The sequence below is a fragment of the Somniosus microcephalus genome, chromosome 10 (genome assembly GCF_052327205.1).
Source record: "Somniosus microcephalus isolate GS21.2 chromosome 10, FLI_Smic_1.0, whole genome shotgun sequence".
NCBI lineage: Eukaryota > Metazoa > Chordata > Chondrichthyes > Squaliformes > Somniosidae > Somniosus > Somniosus microcephalus.
This window is the reverse complement of record NC_140996.1, coordinates 27,881,181-27,889,488: the sequence shown is the minus strand read 5'-3', so window position 1 is coordinate 27,889,488 and position 8,308 is coordinate 27,881,181.

The window sequence follows — 8,308 nt, the reverse complement described above, 5'->3', positions numbered from 1 at the left end:
GGGAGGGTGAACAGTCAGTTGTCGTGGTGCATATAGGCACCAACGATATAGGTAAAAAGCGGGACGAGGTCCTAAAAGCAGAATATAGGGAGTTAGGAGGCAAATTAAAAAATAGGACCTCAAAGGTAGTAATCTCAGGATTGCTACCAGTGCCACGTGCTATTCAGAGTAGAAATAGAAGGATATTTCAGCTGACTACGTGGCTAGAGGAAAGGTGCAAGGGGGAGGGATTCAAGTTCCTGGGACATTGGAACCGGTTCTGGGGGAGGTGGGACCAGTTCAAGCCGGACGTTTGCACCTGGGCAGGGCCGGGACCGAAGTCCTAGGGGGAGTGTTTGCTAGTGCTCTGGGGGAGGGTTTAAACTAAAATGGCAGGGGGTTGGGAACCTGAGCAGGGAGACAGAGGAAAGGGAAACAAGGATAAAAGCAAAAGATAGGAAGGAGAAAAACAAAAGTGGCAGTCAGAGAAATCAATGGTTTAAATCAAACGTGGCCACAGTAAATAATAATTCTAATAGGTCTAAGAGCGTTAAAAAAACAAGCCTGAAGGCTTTGTGTCTTAATGCGAGGAGCATTCGTAATAAGGTGGATGAATTGGCTGCGCAAATAGAGGTAAACGAATATGATTTGGTTGGGATTACGGAAACGTGGCTCAAGGATGGCCAAGGCTGGGTACCCAACATCCAGGGGTATTCGATATTCAGGAAAGATAGGCAAAAAGGAAAGGGAGGTGGGGTAGCATTACTGGTTAAAGAAGGGATTAACACAATTGCAAGGAAGGAAATTAGCTCTGATGATGTGGAATCTGTATGGGTAGAATTGAGAAATACTAAGGGGCAGAAAACGTTAGTGGGAGTGGTATATAGACCTCCAAACAGTAAGGCAGAGGTTGGGGATGACATTAAAAGGGAAATTAAAGAAGTGTGCAATAAGGGCACAGCAGTCATCATGGGTGACTTTAATCTACATATAGATTGGGCTAACCAAATTAGTAACAATACTGTGGAGGAGGAATTCCTGGAGTGTTTACGGGATGGTTTCCTGGACCAACATGTCAAGGAACCAACCAGGCCATCTTAGACTGGGTATTATGTAACGAGAAAGGATTAATTAGCAATTTTGTTGTGCGAGGCCCCTTGGGTCGGAGCGATCAAATTATGATCGAATTCTTCATTAAGATGGAGAATGAAGTAGTTGACTCAGAGACTAGGGTCCTAAATTTAAATAAAGGAAACTACGATGGTCTGAGGAGTGAGTTGGGTAGGATTGATTGGAGAATGTCACTCAAAGGGCTGACGGTGGATTGGCAATGGCAAACATTCAAAGACCAAATGGATGAACGACAGAATTTGTTCATCCCAGTTTGGCATAAAAATAAAACAAAAAAGGTGACTCAACCGTGACTAACAAGGGAAATTAGGGATAGAATAAGATCCAAGGAGAGGACATATAAATTGGCCAGAAAAAGCAATACTCCTGAGGATTGGGAGCAGTTTAGGATTCAACAAAAGAGGACAAATGGATTAATTAAGAAGGGGAAAATAGAATATGAGAGTAAGCTTTCAGGGAACATAAAAACTGACTGTAAAAGCTTTTATAGATATGTGAAGAGAAAAAGATTGGTGAAGTCAAGCATCGGTCCCTTGCAGTCAGAATCAAGGGAATTTATAATGGGGAACAAAGAAATGGCAGACCAACTAAATACATATTTTGGTTCTGTCTTCACAAAGGAGGACACAAATAACCTCCCAGAGATGCTGGGGAACATAGGGTCTGATGAAAGGGTGGAACTGAAAGAAATCAGTACAGGTATTTGTAGGGAAATGGTGTTAGGAAAATTGATGGGACTGAAGGCCAATAAATCCCCAGGGCCTGATAATCTACATCCTAGGGTACTTAAGGAAGTGGCCCTAGAAATAGTAGATGCATTGCTGGTCATCTTCCAGAACTCGATAGACTCTGGAACAGTACCCATGGATTGGAGGGTAGCTAATGTTACCCCACTATTCAAAAAAGGTGGTAGAGAAAAAGGGGGGAGTTATAGACCGATAAGCCTGACATCAGTAGTGGGCAAAATGCTAGAGTCCATTATAAAAGATGTAATAGCAGAGCACTTGGAAAGCAGCGACAGGATCGGACAAAGTCAACATTGATTTACAAAAGGTAAATCGTGCTTGACTAATCCACTGGAATTTTTTGAAGATGTAACTGGTAAAATAGATAAGGGAGAACCAGTAGATGTGGTGTATTTGGACTTCCAGAAGGCTTTCGATAAGGTCCCGCATAAGAGATTAGCATGCAAAATTAAGGCACATGGGATTAGGGGCAAGGTATTGACTTGGTTAGAGAACTGGTTGGTGGATAGAAAGCAGAGAGTTGGAATAAATGGGTCATTTTCCGAGTGGCAGGCAGTGACTAGTGGGGTACCGCAAGGATCGGTCCTTGGACCCCAGCTGTTCACAATATACATTAATGATCTGGACGAGGGAATTGGATGTAATATCTCCAAATTTGCAAAGGACATAAAGCTGGGTGGGAGGGTATGCTGTGAGGAGGATGTCGTGAAACTCCAGTACGATTTGGACGGGTTGGGTGATTGGGCAGAAACATGGCAAATGCACTATAATGTGGATAAATGTGAGGTTATCCACTTTGGTGGCAAAAACAGGAAGGCAGATTATTATTTGAATGGCAATAGATTGGGAGAAGGGGAAGCGCAAAGAGACCTGGGTGTTCTTGCGCAACAGTCGCTGAAGGTAAGCATGCAGGTGCAGCAGGCAGTTAAGAAGGCAAATGGTATGTTGGCCTTCATAGCAAGAGGGTTCGAGTACAGGAACAAGGATGTCTTGCTGCAGTTGTACAGGGCCTTGGTGAGACCGCACCTTGAGTATTGTGTGCAGTTTTGGTTGCCTTATCTGAGGAAGGATGTTCTTGCCATGGAAGGAGTGCAGCGAAGATTCACCAGGCTGATACCTGGGATGGCAGGAATGATGTATGAGGAGAGATTGTGTCGATTGGGCTTATACTCACTGGAGTTTGGAAGATTGAGAGGTGATTGTTATGTTCATTAATAACTAGTCGTTTTCATTATGAACAGTTAGCTTCTAGCTAGTCACTTTATTCATGCCATGTGGACTTCTGTACAGCATCCATCTTGACTACTGCCTTGTGGGTAGCCTAGTGCATCGTGGGTAGTCCCACTCTTATAAATACAGCTAAACATACAGCAACATACAGCTCCACCTAGTGTACCATTCTAGATTGACATGATACTGATCATTACATCCCCCTTTATTTGAGGTTAAACAAAATCAATATCAATCAACTTTCAAGAAAAATGATAAAGATGATATCAGTAACACTTTTGTTAGTGCTCTATAAACATAAACATTTTCACAACAGTCAACACATTTTCAAAGCTTTACTTTATACTCAAAGATCAAGTCTATCAGGCTTTTTTACTTCACGTGTGGATCTGCTCAGCACAGGTAAGTCTGATGTGTTTTCATGAGAGCCTGTATGTGTGTTTGTGTTAGATTGTTCTAGTGGTGATTGACAAGATTCATTTGCGGCATTGTCATCAATCTGCTCTTGGATAGTCTCCTTTGTTTTTAGGAGGGAACGGCGGTTCCTCCTGAGAATCTGTCCTTCCTCAGTTCTAACAGTGTATGACCTTGGTCCTACTTCCTCAAGAACTGTAGCTTTCCTGTTCCATGCATCTGGATCCTCAATCCTGACAACATCATCCCTTGTCAATGGTTTCAGAGTTTTGGATGACTTGTCATAGTATGATTTCTGTTTCAGCTTTAACAGTTGAAGTCTCTGTCTCAGTTCCTTACTCTGCTTTTCTTTTGCACAGCAGGGTAGCGTGGTACGCAACTTGCGACCCATTAGGAGTTCAGCAGGTGAAGAACCAGAGTCTAAAGGTGAGGCTCGGTAGCTCAGCAGGGCGAGATAAGGATCAGACTTGCTTTCTGTCGCTTTCTTCAGTAGCTGTTTGAGAACTTGAACGCCTGTTTCTGCCTTAGCATTCGACTGAGCATACAAATGACTGGATGTGATGTGTTGAAAGTCATAATGTGCTGCAAACTGTTGCCACTCCTTACAGTTGAAGCACGGACCATTGTCGCTAACGGCAATCCTGGGAATTCCATGTCTGGCGAAGATGGATTTAACATGTATTATGACACTGCTTGCTGATATGCTTGAGAGCAGCGCCATCTCAGGATAGTTAGAATAGTAGTCATTCACTATTAGATAGTCTTTACCATTCAAATGAAAGAGGTCCATACCAACCTTTTGCCATGGTGCTGTTGGTATGTCAGCTACTATCATTGGTTCCTTTGTTTGTTTGTTTTGGTGTTTCTGACATGTCTCACATTCGCATATCATGTTCTCAATGTCCTTATTTATGCCAGGCCAATAAACAGTGTCTCTTGCTCTCCTTTTGCATTTTTCAATTCCGAGGTGTCCCTCATGAATCCGTTTGAGCATGTCTTGACGTAGAGCCTGTGGAATGACTATTCTGTTCTGTTTTAGCAATAGTCCACTTGCGACACTCAACTCTGACCTGATGTGAAAGTTCTTTGGACAGGAACCTTTTGGCCAACCATGATGAATGTTCTCTATTACTGTTTGTAACACTGTATCTTTTACTGTTTCTTCTGCTATTTGCTTTGATTTTGTGTCTGACACGGGCAGCGCAGCAGTGACCATACTCACATGAACATCCACGTCTTCTTCAGTAGAGCTCACATGACTCATTGTGGGTGCTCGGGATAGTGCATCTGCTAACACTGTGTTTGCCTGGTGTGCAGATCAGTTCAAAGTCATATCTTTGCAGCTTCATCATGAGTCATTGAATCCTTGGAGACATCTCATTCAGGTTCTTTTTTATGATGGCAACCAGTGGGCAGTGGTCTGTCTCAACTATGAAGGTGGGAAGTCCATATATGTAACCATGAAACTTTTCTAGTCCAACTACCAAGCCTAGACATTCCTTTTGAATCTGGGCGTATCGACACTCAGAATCAATCATAGACCTGGAGGCATAGGCAACAGGCTTCCAATCTTCACCCTCTGCTTGTAGCAAGACCGCGCCTAGGCCATCTTTTGATGCATCCGTTGACACTTTGATTCTCTTTGTTGGGTCAAAGAAGGTGAGTACAGGTGTGGTTGTCAGCACTGTTTTGAGGTTCATCCACTCTTGTTCATGTCTTTCTGTCCATGCAAACTCATTTGTTTTATATAGCAGGTCTCGCAGACAGGCTGTCTTGGCTGACAAGTTAGGAATGAACTTTCCAATGAAGTTTATCATCCCCATGAAGCATAGCACTCCTTTTTTGTCAGTGGGTCGGGGCATGTTGAGTATGGCGTTTACTTTTTCCATATCTGGCTCTATTCCTTTACCAGATAGATTATCTCCTAGGAAAGTGACTTCCTGGATGCCAAACTGACACTTGGCTTTGTTGAGCTTTAGTCCATTCCGGCGTATGCTCTGTAGCACTTTAGTCAGTCTCTCATTGTGTTCTTTCAGTGTGGAGCCCCAGATGATGATGTCATCAACATACACCCGAACACCTTCCAGACCTTCAATTATGTGTTCCATCGCTCTATGAAAGATTTCAGATGCAGATATTATCCCGAAAGACATTCTGAGGAAACAATACCTGCCAAATGGTGTGTTGAAGGTACAGTATTTGGTGCTCTCTTCATCCAGTTTTAGTTGCCAAAATCCTTGTGAGGCATCGAGCTTTGTGAAGTATCTGGCACCTGACATTTCACTGGTGATTTCTTCTCGCTTGGGAATCTGGTAGTGTTCACGTTTTATGTTTGCATTTAAGTCCTTTGGATCCATGCATATTCTTAGATCATTGTTCTTTTTCTTTACACATACCATGGAGTTAACCCAGTCTGTTGGCTCTTCGACTTTCCTGATGACTCCTAGTGTGGTCATTCTGTCCAGTTCTTTCTTGAGCCGGTCACGCAGGGGTGCTGGAACTCTCCGTGGAGCATGTACCACTGGCTGAGCATCCTCCTTTAGCTGGATCTTGTAAGTGAATGGTAGAACTCCAAATCTTTTGAACACATCCTGGAAATTACTCACTAGAATTCACTGAGTCATCTGGTCTGCTTATGGCACAGTTTATATGGTAGACTCTCTTGACCAGTTCTAAGTCCTCACAAGCTTTGTCACCTAGTAGTGAATCAAGTCCTACAGCCACAACAGAAAACATGAGATGATGCACTTTGTCTTTGACTGTCACTTTAAGTCTGCATACACCTAAGCTATCTATTTTCTGTCCATTATAGTCCTTCAGTAGTACTGACTTTTTCTGTATTTTGGGCTTTTCTTTCATGTTTTTAATGTCACTCATACTGATTAAGTTTGCTTTTGCCCCAGTGTCTAGTTTCAATGTAACTAATGCTCCATTTACCTGCAGTGGGATCATCCATTTGTCCTCTTTTACTGCATTAACTTTGTGTTCAGCATTGTCCATTCCTGAGGGCTGCACATTTTCTGTATCCTTTTTGATATTGTCACATGACACCATTCCTACAGAAAATGTCTCACTTAAATCAGTGTCCTCAATCACATTAACTCATTGCCCTTTCTTAGTTTTTACTTTTGAAAAGCATTGTTTGGCAAAGTGATTCTTTCCATGACATTTTGTGCACATTTTTCCAAACGCTGGGCATTGTCGTGACTGTTGTTTGTAACCACAGCATTTACAATTAAAAATTCCTTCCTCTGATTGCTTTTCATTTCTGTTCTGCCCACGTTTCTTTCCTTTGTAGGACACCGCACCGACAGCAGCACTATCACTTACTACAATGGCATTATTATTATTTTCACTGAAAGTCTTCATGTGATTTTGAGCTAGCTCACTGGCTTGTCACAGAATCACAGAATCACAGAATCTACAGTGCAGATAGAAGCCATTTCGGCCCATCGAGCCTGCACCGACACATATCCCACCCGATCCCCGTAACCCCACGTATTTAATCCCCTAACACTAAGGGTCAATTTATCATAGCCAAATCAACCTAACCTGCACATCTTTGGACTGTGGGAGGAAACCGGAGCACCCGGAGGAAACCCACGCAGACACAGGGAGAATGTGCAAACTCCACACAGACAGTCGCCCGAGGCCAGATTTGAACCCGGGTCCCTGGCGCTGTGAGGCAACAGTGCTAACCACTGTGCCACTATTTTCACAGCATTTTCCAATGTTAGTTCGGTTTCTCTCAACAGACGTTCCCTGACCTTTTTATCATGAATACCAAACACAATCTGGTCACGAATCATGGATGATTGCAGCTCAGAGAAATTACATGTCTGTGCTTTCAGTTTCAGATTGGTCACAAAGCTATCAAAAGTCTCATTTTGCTGCTGTGTCCGTGAATGGAACACTGTACCTCTCATAGTTTTCGTTCTTTTTGGGAGAACAATGTGTATCAAATTTCTTTAGCACATCGTCCAATTTTTTTCTGTCCTGCTCTGGATCAAATATAAATGTATTAAATACCTCTATCGCCTGAAGGCCTGCAACCGTGAGCAGCAACACTATTTTCCTTGCATCTGGCTTCGTACCGAATCTGATGACAGGAATGTAGAGTTTGAATTGTTGTTTGAAAGTCCGCCAATTGCAGTCGACATTCCCCGTGAGTTTCAAATGCTCCGGTGGCTTCAAAGTCTCCATGTCGCATTTCACAATATTCAGCAGATTTTACCAATCCTGGTACCATGTTATGTTCATTAATAACTAGTTGTTTTCATTATGAACAGCTAGCTTCTAGCTAGTCACTTTATTCATGCCATGTGGACTTCTGTACAGCTTCCATCTTGACTACTGCCTTGTGGGTAGCCTAGTGCATCATGGGTAGTCCCACTCTTATGTACATACAGCTAAACATACAGCAACATACAGCTCCACCTAGTGTACCATTCTAGAATGACATGTTACTGATCATTACAGTGATCTCATCGAAACCTATAAAATTCTGTCAGGCCTGGACAGACTAGATGCAGGAAGGATGTTTCTGATGGCCAGGGAGTCCACAACCAGGGGTCATAGTCTAAGGATAAGGGGTAAGCCATTTAGGACTGAAATGAGGAGGAATTTCTTCACCCAGCGAGTGGTGCACCTGTGGAATTCTCTGCCACAGAGGGCAGTGGAGGCCAGTTCATTAAATATATTCAAGAAGGAGTTGGATATATTTCTTAAGGCTAAAGGGATCAAGGGAAGGCAGGGACAGGGTACAGAATTTGAATGATCAGCCATGATCTCATTGAATGGCGGAGCAG